Source organism: Moschus berezovskii, chromosome 2 (assembly GCF_049115385.1).
Source record: "Moschus berezovskii isolate FMDL1 chromosome 2, NW_MosBer_1.0, whole genome shotgun sequence".
NCBI classification, from domain to species: Eukaryota; Metazoa; Chordata; class Mammalia; order Artiodactyla; family Moschidae; genus Moschus; species Moschus berezovskii.
Window position 1 is genome coordinate 139,260,802 of NC_142461.1, and position 19,427 is coordinate 139,280,228.

At 42.9% G+C, this 19,427-nt stretch overlaps 1 protein-coding gene and 1 pseudogene across 1 annotated transcript in view; both read left to right on the top strand.

Moving 5' to 3' along the window:
- Nucleotides 1-127: 127 nt before the first annotated feature.
- Nucleotides 128-228, top strand: LOC129538723 (U6 spliceosomal RNA; annotated as a pseudogene).
- Nucleotides 229-1,814: 1,586 nt separating this feature from the next.
- Nucleotides 1,815-19,427, top strand: part of OCA2 (OCA2 melanosomal transmembrane protein) — a 291,387-nt gene continuing 273,774 nt past the window's right edge. Inside the window, exon 1 of the mRNA XM_055398109.2 lies at nucleotides 1,815-1,920. The gene's annotated coding sequence lies outside the window, so the exon portion shown is untranslated. The remainder of the gene's footprint in view (nucleotides 1,921-19,427) is intronic.

Sequence of the window (19,427 nt, forward strand, 5' to 3'; positions counted from 1 at the left end):
GGGAAAAAGCTGTTACAAGTATCAAAACTTGGCTACCATCTATCAAGTAGAGATGGACAGGGCAAAGTAAGCGCTGGATGCACCTAGTGTTCAGAGAGAGCTCTGCCCCTGGCGCTCATTTTGGCACATACCAAAATTGGAACACATACCAAAATTGGAACCTTGAAGAGATTAGCATGGCCCCTGAGCAAGGATGACATGTAAATTCATGAAGCGTTTTGTGTTTTCAGAACTCTTAGAGGAAACCATAGGCAGAACACTCTTTGACATAAATTGCAGCAAGATCTTTTTTGACCCACATCCTACAGTAATAAAAATCAAAACAAAAGAAACAAATGGGACCTAATTAAGCTTAAAACCTTTTGCACAGCAAAGGAAAAAAGCCATAAACAAAGCAAAAAGACAACTGTCAGAATGGGAGAAATATTTGCAAGCAAAGCAACTGACAAAGAATTAAACTGCAAAATATAGAAACAGTCCATGCAGCTCAATATCAGAAAAACAAACAACCCAGTCAAAAAATGAGTGGAAGACCTAAACAGACATTTATCCAAGGAAGAAGAAATACAGAAATACATATAGATGGCCGACAAGTACATAAAAAAATGCTCAACATCATTCATTAGAGAAATGAAAAGCAAAACTACAATGAGCTCCAATTAAAAAAAAAAAAAAACTACAATGAGGTGTCACCTCATACCAGTCAGAATGGCCATCATCATAGAATTTACAAAGAGTAAATGCTGGAGGGGGTTTAAAGGAACCCTTTTAAGGAACCCTCTTACATTGTTGGTGGGAATGTAAATTGGTACAGCCACAATGGAGAACGGTATGGAGTTTCCTTAAAAAACGAAAAATGGAACTACCATATGACTCAGCAATCCCTCTAGTGGGCATATACCAGGAGAAAAGCATAATTCAAAAAGATACCTGTACCCCAATGTTCATCACAGCACTATTTACAATAGCCAGGACATGGAATGTCCATCAATAGAGGAGTGGATAAAGAAGATGTGATACAAATATACGGTGAAATACTGCTGGAGACTGTCACACAGTATGAAGCAAGTAAGAAAGAGAAACATCAAATATTGTAAAGACGATCCGCAGAGTAGAAGCAGAGACATAAATACAGAGAACAAACATCTTCCCCAAGGGGGACGTGAGTGGGTGGGTAGGATGACTTGGGGACATGGGGTTGAGATACATATATATAATGTATAAAATAGGTGACTAATGAGAACCTGCTGTATTGCACAGGGTAATCTACTCAGTGCTCTTTGGTGACCTGAAGAGGAAGAAAATCTCCCCAAGATAGGATATATGTATATGTATAGCTGATTCATTTTGCTGTATAGCAGAAACTAACAAAACATTGTAAAGCAACTATACTCCAATTAAAATAGAGAGAGAGCTCTGGCTTCTGACCAGGAGCATCATTTCTTTTTTATTTAAAATTTTTTTAAAATTAATTTTTAAGGATAATTGCTTTACAGAATTGCGTTGGTTTCTGCCAAACATCAACTTGAATCAGTCACAGGTATACATTATGTCTGCACCCTCTTGAACCTCCTTCTCACCTCCCACTCCATCCCACCCCTCTAGGTTTGTTACAGAAGCTGGGTTTGAGTTCCTTGAGTCATACAGCAAATTCCCAATGGCTATTTTACATATTGTCTTCATTTTTTGATGGTTTCTTGCAGCTGCTAGGGTAAGGGAGCAGGGGCGGGAGCAGTGAAGGAGTGGAGTGGGTGGGTGTGGAGGGGATGCCCATCGTGACGTCTGTGGGTGTGGCCAGGCTAGCAGGAGGACGGTGGAGCAGCTGGGAGCTCGCCTGCCTCCCAGGACTACCTCCATCATCATTTCAGCGCTCTCATCTTGAACTGTAAACTTGCTCCTGGAAGAAGATCAAGTCTTCAGGTTAGTTGGGAGAGAGGAGACGAGGAGCTAACCTGTTCTAGGGAGCAGGCGGGGTTTTAATAAGCCTGTGCTGAATTGTTGGTTTTAGGAGCAAGGAAAATTCCTCTCAGGGAAAATGTGCAAAGTCTAAGACTGAATAGCTGGTGTGAGCACTTGGGCTTAACACCACAACAAGTTATTTTCTGCATATAATGGCTCATTGGGAGGCAAGTTCCCAAGACAAAGGGCGTCCCCAGTCCGGGAGGGCTGTGGGGGTACGGAGGAGGAGAATTTGGAACAGTTCAGGCAGCAAATGTTCTGCCTGAACTGAGGAATGGCATCTGCTCTCACCGCTGACTTAACCCACGTGAACACTAGTCAGGCGTTTTTGTGGAATGGAATGCGCCAGGGGGAAAACATTAAATCCCTCAGAGCTGCTTCTCTGCACTCTGACCACACACAGTGCCCACTCTTTCCAAATAATGGATGTTAAGCACAGGCATCCCTGGGTGTGGATGTGCTTGGGTTTGACAGGGTAGGTATCTGGAGCTCCTACCACACTGGCCTGGCTACCTGTGAAGCTACCCAAGGAAAATGTTTGAGCTCTGGTTTAAGGAATGTGATAGCTCTGCAACCTGCTGCGATTTTGAGGAAGAGCCAACAGGAGGCTGTGAGCAGGGTGGGCGGCTTCTATATCCTTGTGTTTACAAGGCAGGCCCCTGTGACCTAAATCATCTAGGAAATGCCATCCCTGAGGTGTGCATTTCAGGGGTGAGCATGAGGTCTGCTGTCCAGGCCCCTGGGGCAAGGCCTGCCAGGGCTTGGAGGGCCTGGGAGATTGAATACATCTAGGGATACCTGTCAGAGAAGGCAATGGCAAGCCACTCCAGTACTCTTGCCTAGAAAATCCCATGGATGGAGGAACCTGGTAGGCTGCAGTCCGTGAGGTCGCTAAGGGTCCGACAGGACTGAGGGACTTCACTTTCACTTTTCACTTTGACACATTGAAGAAGGAAATGGCAACCCACTCCAGTGTTCTTGCCTGGAGAATCCCAGGGACGGGGGAGCCTGGTCTGCTTCCGTCTATGGGGTCACACAGAGTCGGACACGACTGAAGTGACTTAGCAGCAGCAGCAGTAGGGATACCTGTGCTGTGCTGTGCTTAGTTGCTCAGGTGTGTCTGATTCCATGTGACTCCATGAACTGTAGCCGCCAGGCTCCTCTGTCCATGGGGATTCTCCAGGCAAGAATACTGGAGTGGTTTGCCATGCCCTCCTCCAGGGGATCTTCTCAAATCAGGAGTCGAGCCCAGGTCTCCCAGATTGCAGGCAGATTCTTTACCATCTGAGCCATCAGGGAAGCCCTCTCACATATTTGCTATTAAGGATTAAATCTCAGGTTTGTTGGGAGAGAGGAGATGAGGAGCTAACCTGTTCTAGGGAGCAGGCGGGGTTTTAATAAGCCTGTGCTGAATTGTCGATTTTAGGAGCAAGGAAAATTCCTCTAAGACTGAATAACTGGTATGAGCACTCGGGCATGACACCACAAGTTATTTTCTGGATACAATGGCTCATTGGGAGGCAAGTTCTCAAGGCAAAGGGCATCCCCAGTCCGGGAGGGCCGTGGGGATACAGAGGAGGAGAATTTGGAACAGTTCAGGCAGCAAATGTTCTGCTTGAACTGTGGGATGACATCTGCTCTCACTGCTGACTTAACCCGCGTGAACACTAGTCAGATGAGAGCTCTAGGTAAACTGTAACTCTGTGTTTAGTTGCTTCAGTCATGTCCAACTCTTTGTGATCCTATGGAATGTAGCCTGCCAGGCTCCTCTGTTCGTGGGGATTCTCCAGGCAAGAATACTGGAGCCGGTTGCCATGCCCTCCTCCAGGGAATCTTCTCAACTCAGGGGTTGAACCCAGGTCTCCCGCATTGCATGCAGATTCTTTATCATCTGAGCCAAACTGTAAAGGATTGCACAAAAGCTACCTCTTATTGCAGATTTAGTTTACAAATGCTTGAGTGCCTTTTTTCAAATCAGGTGTAATGTGGGGGTGATTTAGGAATATAAGTCCCTAAAGATTTATGACACTGATGAAAAGCAAATGCTTACACCATTCTTGTTCTTTGAGAAGCCATGACACCCCTGGGGTTAGGTGAGATCTGAGATCATCAGTAACATGCGGTAGGGGGAGACTCCAGCCGCTGCTAGAGATCTGGGTGCCTCGATGCCTGAGGAAGGTTTTAAGCCTGAGTCCAGGGCATCATGTGCATGTTGGAAAGATCGCCATGATTAGATGGTGGGGAGCAGCTAGGAGGTTCTATAAAGCCACTGCAGAGTCCTACCAGCTGAGAAGTGACTGCAGTCAGGTCAGGGAGGCTCTGCTTAGGTGAGGGGTCTGCAGAGTCAGAGGGAGTCATCAGAGGTGCTCCTGGCTGTGTGTACCTGAATGGTCATAGGGCCCCAGGGGAAGGAACAGGTTTTGGGGCTTCTACAATGGTGTTTGGGCACCTTGGAGACACTGGGGTGGATGAGAAGGCAGCTGGAACACAGTGGTCTGGGCTGCAGAGGGGACTGGTGAATCACATGTCCACGGGTGAGAACCGCACTTGCTGGTTAGAGTTTACAGAGTTTTGTCCTTTCAATTGTGCTGCACTGCGGGATATGTGGAGGTACTTGCCTACTATTCAGGGAACTGCTTGCCTGGGCAGGATGTCCCCATACTGGGCACCCGAGACCCCAAGTACAAGGGGTTGCACTTGGCAAGGGGAGTAGCAGGACTCAACTGCAGCGCAAGTCTCTTTTCTGGGAGGGAGAGCTCTGTCTCCTATGATGGAGAGAGAGGCCTGAGCACAGAGTGGGATCTCCAAGTTCTTCTTCACCTGGGGCTTCCCAGGTGGCACTAGTGGTAAAGAACCCACCTGCCAAGGCAGGAGACAAAAGAGACTTGGGTTTGATCCTTGTATCAGGAAGATCCTCTGGAGGAGGGCATGGCAATCCATCCCAGTATTCTTGCCTGGAGAATCCCATGGACAGAGGAGCCTGGCAGGTCACAGTCCATAGGGTCGCAGAGTCTGACACCACTGAAGCGACTTGACACATGCACACCAAGTTCTTCTCAAGGCTCAGAGGAAGACAGCTCTTTTATCTGAACTAAAAGTTGAGAATTATGTTTTATTTAGGGGGTTTTCTGAGGACTCATGCCCCAGAAGACAGCCTTTCAGATATCTCCGAGGGATTGCTTTGAAGAAGAGAGTAACCAAGATATATAGGAATTTTTGCTGCAGAAACCAGGTAGTCAGAACATCAAAAGATAACTGTTAATTGAAAGGAGCCAGATATCCCAAGGAATTTAGTGCTTTTCTCTGTAGAAGATGCTACAGTCTGGGCTCACTGAAATCACTCCTTTGATATGCACCTCAGCTCTCTGGGGCCTGCGTCCCACCTGCTTCCTCCACCCTGAGCCTCCTCAGGGTCAGCGGTGGCTACAGGGGCTGGTGGCTTCATTGTCACAACGCCCTTTGTTTACTGACACAGCAGGTGATATTCTTTGTCCCCACTTTAAAAGGAGCGCATAGGGCTTCCATGTTGGGCCAGTGGCTAAGAATCCACCTTGCAACGCAGGGGACACTGGTTCGATCCCTCCTCGGGGAAGATCCCACGTGTCTCAGGGCAGCTCAGCCGCTGTGCCACACCTACTGAGCCTGTGCTCTGGAGCCTATGCTCCCCAGCAGGGGAGGCTGCCTCAATGAGAAGCCCTCACACTGTGGCTAGAGAGTAGCCTCCACTTGTTACAACTGGAGAAAGCCCACGCACAGCCACAAAGACCCAGTGCAGCCTAAAATAACTGAACATATAAAATGAAAAAGAGAGAACATACAGGGGGGCTTTTAACCCAGTTCATTCATGGCAAGAGCCATCTGGAGGGATTAAGGATCAGACTTCTCAGTCTCGGTCCTGGCCTGGAGTGGAATGAGCGAAAAGGCACCTGCGCTGCCGTCACTGGGAAAGGCCTGTCTCTGCGTACAGGGTAGGCCGATTCCTGGTGGCCTGTACAGTCCCAGAGTCTATGCCTGCACCTTCTCCTGGCTTCATGACCTAGAAAGACTGCACCAAATGCAGAAGACCCAGTCACACCCACAAGAATGCAGCTACCTGGACAGTTCTACATCAAGAGGGAAGCTTTGGTCCTGAATGGTTTTGTGGAGAGGGACATTGGATAACTGGGTGTGTTCTCAGGACTGAGACATTGTCCATAGGAGGAAGGAATTGCCTGTGGAGTGATTTCTATTTAATAATAAAGTTTTCGCAGCAGCTAATGTGCTTTTAGTCTGTCGTCTGTTTCCATTATTGCATATGTCAAATGATGAAAGAACATGGAGAAAAGTGTTCTTAAAATTTACAAAGAAACTGTTTTCTACATGATGTGTATTGGTACTGCTGGTTTATGCACTACTGTAAAAGCACCAGGCTAGCATTGTATTAAGTCATTCACTTTATTCAATTGGCCTGTCTGTGCAGAAGAGGGCACCACATTCCAAAGACAACTATAACAGCACCACAGCATGCACAGGGTACCAAGGAGGTGCTTGTTTAGGTGCAGTCTTGCTGGGCTGAAGGCTACTCAGGGCAGGTTCCTAGGACTTGCCACTCTTCCACTTCCTGTCCCTACATCTCTGCTGGCTCATTGGCACCAAACCTAGAATGCAGAGAAATTCTATCATGCCCACAAAATCCTAGCCAAATTCTGCTCTCAGGGCCATCACGGAAGGGCTGTGGGTGTCCGGCCCCAGCTGGAGCATAAAGAACACAGCTCTCTTAATCCCCTTTCCTTTTTTGATTCTTTTTTTCCCCTCTATTTTTTAATTGGACGATGGTTGCTTTACAATATTGTGTTGGCCTCTGCCATACATTAACATGAATCAGCAGCAGGTATATGTATGTCCCCTCCCTCCTTAAACCCTCTCCTATTTCCCACCCCATCCCACCCCTCTAGTTTGTCACAGAGCACTGGGTTGAGGTTCTTGTGTCACACAGCAAATTTCCACTTGCAATCTATTTTATATATGGTAAGTGGTGGCTAGTGGTAAAGAATCTGCTTGCCAGCGCAGGAGACGTAAGAGACACAGATTCGATCCCTGGGTCAGAAAGATCTCCTGGAGGAGGACGTGGCAACCCACTCCAGTATCCTTGCCTGGAGAATCCTATGAGCAGAGGAGCCTGGCAGGCTACAGTCCATAGGGTCACACAGAGTCGGACACAACCGAAGCAGCTTAGCACGCAAATACATGCTTCCGTGCTACTCTTTCAATCTGTCCCACCCTCTCCTTCCCACAATGTGTCCACAAGTCTGTTCCCTGTGTTTGCATCTCTACTGTTCCCCTGCAGATAGGTTCATCAGTACTGTTTTGTCTAGATTCCATATGCATGTGTTAACATACAGTATTTTTCTTCCTCTTTCTGACTTACTTCACTCTGTATAATAGCCTAGGTTCATTCACCTCAAAAGGACTGACTCGAATGTGTTCTTTTCTTTTTGTAGCTGAGGAATATTCCATTGTACATATGTACCACAGCTACTGTATCCATTAATCTGTCAAGGGACATCTAGGTTGCTTCTATTTCCCATCTATTGTAAACAGTGCTGCAGTGAACATTGGGGTACATGTGTCTCTTTCAATTCTGGCTTTCTCAGGGTAGATGCATTACCCTGTTGTGGCATTGTTGGGTCATATGATAGTTCTATTCCTAGTTTTTTAAAGAATCTCTATACTGTTCTCCATAGTGGCTGTATCAACTTACATTCCCACCAACAGTGCAAGAGGGTTCCCTTTTCTCCACACCCTCTCCAGCATTTATTGTTTGTAGACTTTTTAATGATGGCCATTCTGACTAGTGTGTGGTGGTACCTCACTGTGGTTTTGATTTGTATTTCTCTAATGATGAGTGATGTTGAGCATCGTGTGTTTTTTGGCCATCTGTATGTCTTCTTTGGAGAAATGTCTGTTTGGGCCTTTCATCCATTTTTTGATGGGTTGTTTGTTTTTCTGGTATTGAGCTGCATGAACTGTTTGTTTGCAGTTATCTTCTCCCATTCTGAAGGTTGTCTTTTAATCTTGTTTAGTGTTTCTTTTGCTGTGAAAAATCTTTTAAGGTTAATTAGGTCCCATCTGTTTACTTTTTATTTCCATTACTCTAGGAGGTAGTTCAAAGAGGATCTTGCTATTACGTATGTCAAAGAGTATATCACCTATGTTTTCCTCTAAGGGCTTTATAGCTTCTGGCCTTACATTTAAATCTTTAATCCATTTTGAGTTTATTTTTGTGTGTGGTGTTGGAAGGTGTTCTAGCTTCGTTCTTTTACATGTAGCTGTCCATTTTATCCCAGCACCACTTATTGAAGAGGCTATCTTTTCTCCATTGTATTTTCTTGCCTCCTCTGTCAAGATAAGGTGCCCAAGATGCGTGGGTTTATCTCTGAACTCTCTTTCTTGTTCCATCGGTCTATATTTCTGTTTTTGTGCCAATACCATACTGTCTTACTGACTGTAGTTTTGTAGTATGGTCTGAAGTCAAGAAAGTTGATTGCTCCAACTCCTACCTTCTTTTTCAAGACTCCTTTGGCTGTTTGTGACCTTGTGTGTCTCCATACAGACTGTGAGATTTTGTCCCAGTGCTGTGAAGATGCCATTGGCAGCTTGCTCCTTGTCGTTCACCCATTCAGTTGTATCAGACTCACTGCAGTCCTTAGACTGCGGCACACCAGCCTCCCCTGTCCTCCACAAGCTCCCGGAGCTTGCTCAAACCCATGTCCATTGAATCGGGGATGCCATCCAAGCTGCTCATCCTCCGTCGTCCCCTTCTCCTGCCCTCAGTCTTTCCCAGCATCAGGGTCTTTTCCAATGGCTCAGCTCTTCACATCAGGTGGCCAAAGTATTGGAGTTTCAGTTTCAGCATCAGTCCTTCTGATGAATATTCAAGGCTGATTTCCTTTAGTATTGACTGGTTTGATCTCCTTGCAGTTCAAGGGACTCTCAAGAGTCTTCTCCAGCACCACAGGTCAAAAACATCAATCTTTTGGCATTCAGCCTTTTTTATTGTCCAACACTCACATCCATACAAAATGACTACTGGAAGAAATCATAGCTTTGAATACAAGGACTTTTGTTGGCAAAGTGATGTGTCTGCTTTTTAAAACGCTATCTAGGTTTGTTATAGCTTTTCTTCCAAGGAGCAGATGTCTTTTAATTTCATGGCTGCACTCACCATCTGCAGTGCTTATGGAGGCCAAGAAAATAAAGTCTGTTACAGTTTCCATTTTTCCCCCCATCTATTTGCCATGATTTCCTAAAGGAAATCAGTCCTGAATATTCATTGGAAGGACTGTTGTTGTCGCCGAAACTCCAATACTTTGGCCACCTGATGTGAAGAGCTAACTCATTTGAAAAGACCCTGATGCTGGGAAAGATTGAGGGCAGGAGGAAAAGGGGATGACAGAGGATGAGATGGTTGGATGGCATCACCAACTCAATGGACATTGGGTTTGGGTGAACTCCGGGAGTTGGTGATGGACAGGGAGGCCTGGCGTGCTGCGGTCCATGGGGTCGCAAAGAGTCAGACCTGAGTAAGTGACTGAAGTGAACTGAACTAATTTGCCATGAAGTGATGGGACTGGATGCCGTGATATTAGTTTTTTGATGTTGAGTTTTAAGCCAGCTTTTTTACTCTTCTCTTTCACATTCATCAAGAGGCTCTTTAGTTCTTCTTTGCTTTCTGCAATTTGGGTAGTGTCATCTGCATATCTGAGATGATTGAATTTTTCCTGGAAATCTTGATTCCAGCTTGTGCTTCATTCAGCTTGGCATTTCACATGATATACTCAGCATATAAACAAATAAGCAGGGTGACAATATACAACCTTGACATACTCCTTTCTCAATTTTGAACCAATCTGTTGTTCCATAACTGGTTCTGTTGCTTCTTGACCTGCATATAGATTTCTCAGGAGGCAGGTAGTTTGATAGGGATTGCATTGAATCCATAGATTACTTTGGGTAGTGTAGTCACTTTTCCAATATTGATTATTCCAATCCAAGAACATGGTATAGCTCTCCATCTGATTGTGTCATCTTTGATTTCTTTCATCAGTGTTTTATAGTTTTCTGCATACAGGTCTTTTGCATCTTTAGGTAGGTTTATCCCTAGGTATCTTATTCTTTTTGTTGCAGTGGCAAATGGGATTGTTTCCTTTTCTCTTTCTGATTTTTTCCAAACTATGCTGAATAGCAGTGGTGAGAGTGGCCACCGTTGTCTTGTCCCTCATCTTAGAGGAGATGCTTTCAGTTCTTCACCAGTGAGAATAACGTTTTCTGTGGGTTTGTTGTATATGGGCTTTATTAGGCTGAGGTAGTTTTCTTCTATGCCTACTTTCTGGAGAGTTTTTTTTTTTTTTATCATAAATGGGTGTTTAATTTTTTGAAAACTTTTTCTGCATCTGTAGAGATGATCATCGGAGAAGGCAATGGCAAGCCACTCCAGTACTCTTGCCTAGAAAATCCCATGGACGGAGGAGCCTGGTAGGCTGCAGTCCATGGGGTCCCTACAACTCAGACATGAATGAGCGACTTCACTTTCACTTTTCACTTTCATACATTGGAGAAGGAAATGGCAACCCACTCCAGTGTTCTTGCTTGGAGAATCCCAGGGATGGGGGAGCCTGGTGGGCTGCCGTCTATGGGGTCACACAGAGTCGGACACGACTGAAGTGACTTAGCAACAGCAGCAGCAGCAGAGATGATCATATGGTTTATATCTTTCAGTTTGTTGATACGCTGTATCACAATGATTGATTTGCATATATTGAATAATCCTTGCATCCCTGGAATAAATCCCACTTATTGATCCTTCTTTCTTAATGCCTCCATTGTTGAGCTTCCCCTCAGGCCTGGAACAGTGAACAACAGCTGCTGGACCAGGTCAGGAAGGGCACAGGGGTAGAACTCACTGTCTTCCCACCAGGGCATGACCAGTCATCTCACCCTTGTGCATTGTTCCCTGGCCACCCTTGTGCCCGGTGTTGTCAACTGATGGGTCCCTTCCATCAGACTCTGGGCACATCCTCTGGGCACCGGAACTAGACTAGTGGGAAGGAGTCAGAGCAGAGGGCAGAACAGACAGCACGGGTGGGTATATTTAAGGCCAGGTGTGACTGTGACGTTCCACCGGGCCTGAAATGTCAGCCATGACCACCATTTTTTTTTTCCTCAATTGGTGGCAACTTGGTTATTTTGGTGTGGAAATATGACTGACTGGAGGGTTCCTGCTCCAGATGGTCAGGGTGCCAGGGATGGCCCCTCTCCTGCTGACTGCAGGTATCTGTCCCAGCCCCAGCTTGCCCTCATGTTTTGACCAAGCCCTCTTCTGTGGCATTCTCAGGGTGAGCACTAGACATCTTTCAATAGATTAGTTGCATGGGGTTCAGTGGGATGAGACCAGACTGAGCCTTTGGGTTCAGTGGAAGTTCAGCCAGGGGCAGGACGCTGGAGAGTGCTCCCAGTGGACATGCTGTGGGCTGGGGTTCTCCAGTCACATGTGTGAGAGGTGATGGTCAGGTGCAAGCAGGAGGATTTGGGATATGTTTAGGGAACAGGATGAGGAACGTCAGAGAAACAGAGGGGCCTCTGGGTGAGCCGAGCCCTCAGTCACCCTGAGAAAGTGGGCTGAGCAAGAACAGAGCCACCGGGCAGTGACGAGCAGGGATGCTAGAAGGCTGTGGTGGGAGCGTGAGCTCAGGACACGTCGAATTGGGAGATAAACATCTTCAGAGTGGCCTGTGTCTAAAGCCCTGAGACTGAGATCTAGGGAGGGAAGGCTCAAGACAAAGGCTGGGAAGAGGGGAGGGTGTCACCAATGGAGAATGAGAAGAAGAACCAGAGGGCCAGGGAATCGTGGGACCAGAAGGAAGGGTGCTTGTACAGTAGGATGCTGAGAACCCCACAGAGGGACAGAGTTGAGAGTTTACCAGTGACCTGGCAAGGTTGCTTTTCATGAAACTGGGGGACATAAGGTTGGGTGAAGTGGGTTCAATAAAGGAGAAGTGAATAAAGTCTTGAGAAGTTGTGCTATACAGGACAGGAGAGGAACTGGGCAGTGGCTGAATGACTCTGGGAAGACAGGGGGATTCAATTTTTTATTTTGAGGCAATTGTATATATATACATGGAATTGTAAGAAATAATAGTGAGATGCTCTGAACCCTTTACAAAGTTTCCTCAAATGGCAAACCTCATGCAAAACTATAGTACAACATGACTGCCAGGATATCCAAGATACAGGGCATCCCATCACCAAAGGACCCTCACGTTGCCCTTTTACAACACTTATATTCCATCCACCCCCATCCCATACTTAACCAGGGGGAAATAGCTGAGCTGTTCCCATTTCTATACTTTTGTCATTTCAATAATGTTTCACACACAGAATCATGCAATATGTAGCCGTCTGTGGGTAGCTTGTCTCTGTGAAAGTGCACTCATGTGAGCTGCTGCGTGTTTCAACAGCTTGTGCAGCTTTACCACTGAGTATAAATGTTCTGTGATAAGATCATTTGTTTAACCACTCACATGCTTTTTCTTTCAGCTTTCTTTTTTTTCAACTTTATTACAGTGTAATTAACAAATAGACAAGTATTGTACATATTTAAGGCAGAAAATGATGTTTTGGTAACACCTATTTCTTTCCTTTTTCCAGCAAATGTCATTTATTGTTATTAATAATGTTTTTCTTTCTCTTATTCATTATAATTGACTTATACTATGTTTAGTTCAGGTGTACAACATAGTGATTCAATATTTGGGTAGATTATACTGATATAAAGTTATTCTAAAATATTGACTATATCCCCTGTGCTGTAAATTATATACTTGTATCATAGTTATATTTTTTAAATTACAAAATTTATGATTTTATACATTTACAGGAGACTTGGAAAACACATAACAAAGTTACATATAGTTCCATTATACATTAAAATTATTTTTAAAGTAGATAAATTAAGATTTTTAGTTTGGGTTTTAATGTCAAACATTCAAAAGTTAATAGAATGATTATACAGAGAAGCAGAAGGATATGGTAGACCTGAAAAACACCATGAGTCAATTCAACAAAATTAAGATTTATACAATTTTCACACAACAATGGGATACAAATTCTACTCAAGTTCCCACAGACTGTTAACTAGGAGACACTGGAATATACACAAGGACATAAAACAAGGTGGAAAAATTTCATCGTCTAAAAGTATTGAAATCATACAGAGTCTGTTCTCTTTTAACTGTGGAATTATGTTAGAAATCAATGTCAAACTATATTTGAAAATAGCTCACATATTTTGAAGTCCATTGTGACATTTACCAAGAGAGATCTTTGATTTAGCCATTGAAAGCCTCAATAAAGTTAGAAGGCTGAAAAATCACAGAGAGTGATTGCAGAGAAGAAAGTTAAATTTAAATGAGAAATTAATATACACGATAACTTTAAAAAACAATGTATTTGGAAATTAAATGTTCACTTTTAACTGATGGGTATATCTAGGAAGCCATAACAAGAAAAATTAGAAAATACTTGAAGAGAATTTACCAGAATTTGTTGCATGCAACTGAAGCTGCTCAGTGCAGTTAAATAAGGTGTGAAAATAAATAATAGACACTAGCACAAACTAGTGAGAAATTTGAACAAAATCTGTACTTTACTTAGTAATACTGTATCACATGTTAATTTCCTATTGTTTTTCTTTTTAATAACATAGCATATCTTTATATTCTCAGAATTGGATTAGGAATTTCAAGACTCATTCAAATTTTTTTTTAAATCACCAAAATAATCTTTCTAGACTTTTAGCAGTAACACTAGATGTCAGAATAAATGGAACTATATCAAAGTTTTGATTGAATGTAAATTAGAAACATAGCATTCTAGTCAAACAAGTGGAACTAAAATGTCATAAATTTGTTTAGCTATGCAAATATTCATGTTTTTCAAAATATATATTTTATATTATACTTACTATTTATACTTAAAAGCGTCTTTTAATTTCATGGCTGCAATCAGCATCTGCAGTGATTTTGAAGCCCAGAAAAATAGTCTGACACTGTTTCCACTGTTTCCCCATCTATTTGCCATGAAGTGATGGGACCGGATGACATGATCTTAGTTTTCTGAATGTTGAGCTTTAAGCCAACTTTTCCACTCTCCTCTTTCATTTTCATCAAGAGGCTTTTGAGTTCCTCTTCACTTTCTGCCATAAGGGTGGTGTCATCTGCATATCTGAGGTTCTTGATATTTCTCCCAGCAATCTTGATTTCAGCTTGGGCTTCCTCCAGCCCAGTGTTTCTCATGATGTACTCTGCATATAAGTTAAGTAAGCAGGGTGACAATATACAGCCTTGACGACTCCTTTTCCTATTTGGAACCAGTCTGTTTTTCCATGTCCAGTTCTGACTGTTGCTTCCTGACCTGCATACGGGTTTCTCAAGAGGCAGGTCAGGTGGTCTGGTATTCCCATCTCTTTCAGAATGTTCCACAGTTTATTGTGATCCACACAGTCAAAGGCTTTGGCATAGTCAATGAAGCAGAAATAGATGTTTTTCTGGAACTCTCTTGCTTTCTCCATGATCCAGTGGATGTTGGCAATTTGATCTCTGGTGCCTCTGCCTTTTCTAAAGCCAGCTTGAACATCTGGAATTTCACGGTTCACATATTGTTGAAGCCTGGATTGGAGAATTTTGAGCATGACTTTACTAGCGTGTGAGATGAGTGCAATTGTGCAGTAGTTTTAGCATTCTTTGGCTTTGCCTTTCTTTGGGATTGGAATGAACACTGACCTTTTCCAGTCCTGTGGCTACTGCTGAATTTTCCAAATTTGCTGACATATTGAGTGCAGCACTTTCACAGCATCATCTTTCAAGATTTGAAATAGCCCAACTGGAATTCCATCACCTCCACTAGCTTTGTTCGTAGTGATGCTTCCTAAGGCCCACTTGACCTCACATTTCAGGATGTCTGGCTCTAGGTGAGTGATCACAACATTGTGATTATCTTGGTCATGAAGATCTTTTTTGTACAGTTCTTCTGTGTATTCTTGCCACCTCTTAATATCTTCTGCTTCTGTTAGGTCCTTACCATTTCTGTCCTTTTTTGAGCCCATATTTGCATGAAATGTTCCCTTGGTATCTCTGATATTCTTGAAAAGATCTGTAGTGTTTCCTATTCTACTGTTTTCCTCTATTTCTTTGCATTGATCGCTGAAGAAGGCTTTCTTATCTCTCCTTGCTATTCTTTGGAACTCTGCATTCAAATGGGTATATCTTTCCTTTTCTCCTTTAGTTTTCGCTTCCCTTCTATTCACAGTTATTTGTAAGGTCTCCTCAGAGAGCCATTTTGCTTTTTTGCATTTCTTTTTGTTGGGGATGGTCTTGATCCCTGTCTCCTGTACAATGTCATGAACCTCCATCCTTGGTTCATCAGGCACTGTTTGTCAGATCTAGTCCCTTAAATCTATTTCTCACTTCCACTGAATAGTCATAAGGGGTTTGATTTAGGTCATACATGAATGGTGTTGACCATCTGGTGATGTCCATGTGTAGAGTCTTCTCTTGTGTTGTTGGAAGAGGGTGTTTGCTATGACCAGTGCGTTCTCTTGACAAAACTCTATTAGCCTTTGCCGTGCTTCATTCCATGCTCCAAGGCCAAATTTGCCTGTTACTCCAGGTGTTTCTTGACTTCCTACTTTTGCATTCCAGTCCCCTATAATGAAAAGGACGTCTTTTTTGGGTGTTAGTTCTAGAAAGTCTTGCACGTCTTCATAGAACTGTTCAACTTCAGCTTCTTCAGCATTACTGGTTGGGGCATAGACTTGATTTACCGTGATATTGAATGGTTTGCCTTGGAAATGAACAGAGATCATTCTGTCGTTTTTGAGATTGCCTCCAAGTACTGCATTTCAGACTCTTTTGTTGATTATTATGGCTACTCCATTTCTTCTAAGGGATTCCTGCCCACAGTAGTAGATATAATGGTCATCTGAATTAAATTCACCCATTCCAGTCCATCTTATTTTGCTGATTCCTAGAATGTCTACGTTCACTCTTGTCATCTCCTGTTTGACCACTTCCAATTTGCCTTGATTCATGGACCTAACATTCCAGGTTTCTATGCAATATTGCTCTTTACAGCACCGGACCTTGCTTCTATCATCAGTCCCATCCACATTTGGGTGTTGTTTATGCTTTGGCTGCATCCCTTCATTCTTTCTGGAGTTATTTCTCCACTGATCTCCAGTAGCATATTGGGCACCTACCGAACTGGGGAGTTCGTCTTTCAGTGTCCTGTCTTTTTGCCTTTTCATGCTGTTCATGGGGTTCTCAAGGCAAGAATACTGAAGTGGTTTGCCATTCCCTTCTCCAGTGGACCATGTTCTGTCAGACCTCTTGACCATGACCCAACTGTCTTGGGTGGCTCCACACAGCATGGCTTAGTTTCATTGAATTAGACAAGGTTGTGGTCAGTGTGATCAGATTGGCTAGTTGTCTGTGATTATGGTTTCCATTTGCCTCTCCTCTGATGCCCTCTCTCAGTGCCTACCATCTTACTTGGGTTTTTCTTACCTTCGACGTGGGGTATCTCTTCACGGCTGCTCCGGCAAAGGGCAGCCGCTGCTCCTTACCTTGGAGGTGGGGTAGCTGCTCTCCGCTGCCGCCCCTGACCTCAGGCATGGGGTAGCTCCTCTCGGCCGTGGTTCTGCGGAGAAGCAGAATGTTCGCCTCCTGTTTAAATGGCCCTGGACTCCCTACCTAAATTACCTCTCACTTCCAACATTCTCCTGTTGATGATTGCTCAACAGTTAGTTTCAGGTTTGAGGTTCTCACAGGAGGAGATGAGCACATGTCCTTTATTTTGCCATCTTGATTTGATTCTGTCTTAGTTATTTTATAACTTGTAGTTTGTACCTCCTAATCCTCTTCCCCATCTTGCTCCTCCCCCCCATACCTCTCCCCACTGATAACCACAAGTTTGTTCTTTGTATCTGTGAGTCAGTTTCTATTTTGTTATATTCATTTGTTTTATTTTTTTAGATTCTACATAAAAGTAAAATCTTACAGTGTTTGTCTTTCTCTGTCTGACTTACTTTACTAAGCATAATACCTTTCAGGTTATCATCCATGTTGTTGTAAGTGACAATATTTCATTATTTTTTTAAAAGGCTGAGTAATATTCCATTGCATATATGTAAGGTAATATATATATTATTATGTATAATGTAATATGTTTATATACACACATATATATGTTTGTGTGTAATATATATATATATATATATATATATATATATATGCTGGAGAGGGTGTGAAGAGACGGAAACCCTCCTACACTGTTGATGGGAATTGATACAGCCACTATGGAGAACCATATAGAGGTTCCTTAAAAACCTAAAAATGCTATATGACCCTGCAATCCCATTCCTGGGCATATATCCAGACAAAAACATGATCCAGTAGGATACACGCACCCTGATGTTCATTGCAACACTGTTTACAACAGCCAGGATAGGGAAGCAACCTAAGTGTCCATTGATGGAGGACTGGATAAAGAAGATGTAGTACATATATATGATGGAATATTACTCAGTCATTAAAAAGGATGAAATAAGGCCATCCAGCAACATGGATGGACCTAGAGATTGTCATACTGAGTGAAATAAGTCAGACAGAGAGACAGAGACATTGTATGACATCCCTCATATGCAGACTCTAAAAAGACATGAAACAAATGAACTTATTTACAAAATATGAACATACTTAGAGAAAGAATTTATGGTTGCCAGGGGAAAGGGACAGTTAGGGAGTTTGAGATGAACAGGTTCACACTGCTATATTTTAAATGGATAACCAACAAAGACCTACTGTATAGAATGAAAGCTCTGCTCAGTGTTACATGGCAGCTGGATGGGAGGGGAGTTTGGGAGAGAATGGAATCATGTATATGTATGGCTGAGTCCCTTTGCTGTCTATCTGAAGCTATCACAACATTGTTAATTGGCTATACTTCTATATAAAAGAAAAAGTTTAATAAAAGTCTTGGATTAGGAAAGAATTAATCAGGTTGTTTGTTTTGATGTTGAGTTGCATGAGTTCTGTGTGTGTTTTGGTTATTAACCTTTTACCAGATATATCATTTGCAAATATCTTTTTCCATTCAGTAGGTTTCCTTTTTGTTTTGTTGATAGATTCCTTCACTGTGCAAAAGCTTTTTAGTTTGATATAGTCCCATTTGTTGATTTTGCTTTTGTTTCCTTTCCTTGAGGAGGCAAATCCAAAAAAAAAATATTGCTAAGACTGATGGCAAACAGCATACTGCCAATGTATTTTTTTAAAAGAATCTTTATGATATCAGGTCTTAAGTTTGGTCTTTAATCCATTTTGAGTTTATTTCTGTCTATGGTGTGAGAAAGTGTTCTAAGTTAATCTTTTACATGTAGCTGTCCAGTTTTCCCATCACCAATTATTGAAGAGATTGTCTTTTCTCTGCTGTATATTCTTGTCTCCTTTCTCATAGATTATTTGACCATAACTGCGTGGGTTTTTTCCTGATCTCTCTGTTCTGTCCCTTTGATCTATATGTCTGTTTTTTTTTTTTTTTTTGGCCAGTACCATACTGTTTTGATTACTGTAACTGTGTAGTATAGGCTGACATCAGGGAGCCTGATACTTCCAGCTTTGTTCATTTCTCTCCAAATTGCTTTTGCTATTCAGGGACTTTTATGGTTTCATATACATTTTGTTATAATTATTTTTTATAATTCTGTGAGAATTATGTGTGTTTTGATAGGGATTGCCTTGAATCTATAGATTGCTAGGGATTGCGTTAAATCTATAGGTTGCTTTGGGTAGTATGGACATGTTAACAGTATTAATTCTTTCAATCCATGAACATGGGTTATATTTCCATTTATTTGTATCATCTTCAGTTACTTTTATCAGTGTTTCATAGTTTTCAGTATATAAGTCTTTTATTATCTTGGTTAAGTTTATTCCAAGGGGGGAGACAGGAAGATGGCAGAGGAATAGGATGGGGAGACCGCTTGCTCCCCCACAAATTCAGCAAAAGAACATTTGAACGCTGAGTAAATCCCACAAAACAAATTCTGAATGCTGGCAGAGGACATCAGGCACCCAGAAAAGCAGCTCACTGTCTTCGAAAGGAGGTAGGAAATAATATAAAAGATAAAAATGAGACAAGAGAGGGCGGGACGGAGATCCATCCTGGGAAAGGAGGTTTAAAAAAAGAGAGAAGTTTCCAAACACCTGGAAACACTCACTGGAGAGTCTGTGGCGAGCCTTGGAACCTCAGAGGGCAACATAACCAGGAGAAAAAAGAAATAAATAATTAAAACCCACAGACTAAGTGCCCAGAGGTAACTCTCAGCAGAGAAGCGGCCCAACGCCTGCATCAGCCACTAGCAAGCAGGGGCTGGG